This window comes from Salvelinus sp. IW2-2015, linkage group LG10, assembly GCF_002910315.2.
Source record: "Salvelinus sp. IW2-2015 linkage group LG10, ASM291031v2, whole genome shotgun sequence".
In the NCBI taxonomy this organism is placed as follows: Eukaryota; Metazoa; Chordata; class Actinopteri; order Salmoniformes; family Salmonidae; genus Salvelinus; species Salvelinus sp. IW2-2015.
The window spans coordinates 9,297,578-9,301,186 of record NC_036850.1 but is presented as its reverse complement, the minus strand read 5'-3'; the positions used below and the strand labels follow the sequence as shown (position 1 = coordinate 9,301,186).

Here is a 3,609-nt window from a genome sequence, read left to right as displayed (position 1 = left end):
TGCCATCCCAAATCCCCCCCCCCACACCTCAAACCCCAATCAGACAGTACTACAGCAAGGTAGACACAAGCCCCCACCAGGTCCCACCGCACCCCTGACACATACACGCTGTTTAGGGCCTGTTGCCGAACACCAAACCATTCCCCTCCACTGCCGCGAGGCTAAGCAGTTCTGACAGCGGGATGAAGGGGTCATAACACGCCTTCGTCTCCCGTTGAGTGCCTAGAGTTCCCCTGACTATGCGCTCACTTCCAAACTGATTAGACATCTCTCGCCTTCAAAAAGCTTGTTCTCTCTCTGGGTGTCAGCGCTGGTTCGTGTTCCCCATCTTCACAGTTCCCCTTGAGAGAGCCCAGAACCACAGAGGTAATGAAAATGATGATGCACAGTACTCTCTCTGCGTGTCAATGGTGTTCTGAGATGGATAAGGACTAAAATATCCAAGGTGATGGTCCAGGTAAAAGTGCCTTGACTGATTACTAAGATGAATGTCTCTGTTTTGTCCTTTAATTGAACCCCGGTCTATGACATTGGGACAACATGAATTTGAAATGCAAGACAAACACTATGAAAAATGTGATCTTTTTTAATATGCATCAGAATGTTTAAGAGCTCTCTTAAAAAACATCTCTGTTGAATTTAAAAAGGTAATGAAGTGCTGCGTGATGGGAATAAAAAAACGATATCCAAAATGAATACAGGATTTAATATATCTCTGATTATTCAGGCATTTAGTTAAACTATTACAGTGTGGTGGAGGAACAACTGAAGAGATTATTTCCAAAGTGCTATATCGACTAATTCTTCACATGAGTGTTTTTTCATGAGAAATTAATGGTTATGGGTGCCTGTGTGTGTGGAAAATACTACTCTTCTCAGAATTTTAATTAATAGATTTGAGATGTTTATTAAAATGGGTTTTGTTGCAAAACACTATATATCCATTGTTTAGCTGGAATGGAATGTTTGTATCCTGTATATTTAACATATAAATTAAACCCATCATAAATCAAACCTAATGCTATAGTGTTTGGTTAGTGTTAGGCCTTGTTCCACAGGGCACCCAAGTCCCTATATAGTGCACTACTTTTGACCAAAGCCCAAATCTCATATTACTGTTTTATATACACTACCGTTCAAAAGTTTGGGGCCACTTAGAAATGTCCTTGTTTTTGAAAGAAAAGCAKATTTTTTTTGTCCATTAAAATAACATCAAATTGATCAGAAATACAACACGAGCAATAGACATTATACCGGTGGAAATCTGTCCTTTGGTTTGATGAGTCCAAATTTGAGATTTTTGGTTCCAACCGCCCAGTCTTTGTGAGACGCAGAGTAGGTGAATGGATGATCTCCACATGTGTGGTTCCCAACGTGAAGCATGGAGGAGGAGGTGTGACGGTGCTTCTCTGGTGACACTGTCTGTGATTTATTTAGAATTCAAGGCACATTTAACCAGCATGGCTACCACATCATTCTGCAGTGATACGCCATCCCATCTGGTTTGCGCTTAGTGAGACTATCATTTGTTTTTCAACAGGACAATGACCCAAGACACACCTCCAGGCTATGTAAGGGCTATTTTACCAAGAAGGAGTGTGATGGAGTGCTGCATCAGATGACATGGCCTCCACAATTCCCCGACATCAAACAAATTGAAATGGTTTGGGATGAGTTGGACTGCAGAGTGAAGGAAAAGCAGCCAACAAGTGCTCAGCATATGAGGGAACTCCTTCAAGACTGTTGGAAAAGCACTCCAGGTGAAGCTGGTTGAGAGAATGCCAAGAGTGTGCAAAGCTGTCATCAAGCCAAAGGGTGGCTACTTTGAAGAATCTAAAATATATTTTGTTGTGTTTAACACTTTTTTGGTTACTACATGATTCCATATGTGTTAAATTCAGAATTTTGGTGTGTTCACTATTATTCTACAATGTAGAAAATAGTACAAATAAAGAAAAACCCTTTAATGAGTAGGTGTGTCCAGACTTTTGACTGGTACTGTATGTATATTATATACAGTTGAAGTCTGAAGTTTACATACCTTAGCCAAATACATTTAAACTCAGTTTCACAACTCCTGACATTTAATCCTAGTAAAAAATTCCCTGTCTTAGGTCAGTTAGGATCACCACTTTATTTTAAGAATGTGAAATGTCAGAATAATAGTAGAGAGAATGATTTATTTCAGCTTTTATTTCTTTCATCACATTCCCAGTGGGTCAGAAGTTTACTTACACTCAATTAGTATTTGGTAGCATTGCCTTTAAATTGTTTAACTTGGATCAAACATTTTGGGTAGCCTTCCACAAGCTTCCCACAATAATTTGGGTGAATTTTGGCCCATTCCTCCTGACAGAGCTGGTGTAACTGAGTCAGGTTTGTAGGACTCCTTACTCGCACACGCTTTTTCAGTTCTGCCCACAAATATTCTATAGGGTTGAGGTCAGGGCCACTCCAATACCTTGACTTTGTTGTCCTTAAGCCATTTTGGAAAGTCCCCAAGTCATTGTCCATTTGGAACACCCATTTGCGACCAAGCTTTAACTTCCTGACTGATGTCTTGAGATGTTGCTTCAATATATCCACATAATTTTCCAGCCTCATGATGCCATCTATCCCTCCTGCAGCAAAGCACCCCCACAACATGATGCTGCCACCCCCGTGCTTCACAGTTGGGATGGTGTTCTTTGGCTTGCAAGCCTCCCCCTTTTTCCTCCAAAGATAACGATGGTCATTATGGCCAAACAGTTCTATTTTTGTATCATCAGACCAGAGGACATTTCTCCAAAAAGTACGATCTTTGTCCCCATGTGCAGTTGCAAACGGTAGTCTGGCTTTTTTATGCCGGTTTTGGAGCAGTGCTGAGCGTCCTTTCAGGTTATGTTGATATAGGACTCGTTTTACTGTGGATATAGATACTTTTGTACCTGTTTCCTCCAGCATCTTCACAAACTACTTTGCCACCATGGCCTTTGTTTGCCTTTACCTCCCTTATCCTACCTCATTTGCACACACTGCATATAGACTTTTTCTACTCTATTATTGACTGTGTGTGTTATTCCATGTGTAACTCTGTGTTGTTGTATGTGTCGAACTGCTTTTCTTTATCTTGGCCAGGTCGCAGTTGCAAATGAGAACTTGTTCTCAACTGGCCTACCTGGTTAATAAAGGTGAAAAAAAATAAATAATATATATATATTTAGATTTTCCCATGATGTCAAGCAAGAGGCAATGAGTTTGAAGGTAGGCCTTGAAATACATCCACAGGTACACTCCAATTGACTCATATGATGTCAATTAGCCTATCAGAAGCTTCTAAAGCCATGACATCCTTTTCTGGAGTTTTCCAAGCTGTTTGAAGGCACAGTCAACTTAGTGTATGTAAACTTCTGACCCACTGGAATTGTATACATTGAATTATAAGTGAAATAATCTGTCTGTAAACAATTGTTGGAAAAATTACGTGTCATGCACAAAGTAGATGTCCGAACCGACTTGCCAAAACTATAGTTTGTTAACAAGAAATTTGTGGAGTGGTTGAAAAACAAGTTTTAATGACTCCAACCTAAGTGTATGTAAACTTCAACTGTGTGTGTATGTACATCACAC

At 40.2% G+C, this 3,609-nt stretch overlaps 1 protein-coding gene across 1 annotated transcript in view; it reads right to left on the bottom strand.

Moving 5' to 3' along the window:
- The window catches only part of LOC111969091 (neuropilin and tolloid-like protein 2), a 14,978-nt gene that overhangs the window by 2,303 nt on the left and 9,066 nt on the right, over window positions 1–3,609 (bottom strand). The window lies entirely within an intron of this gene.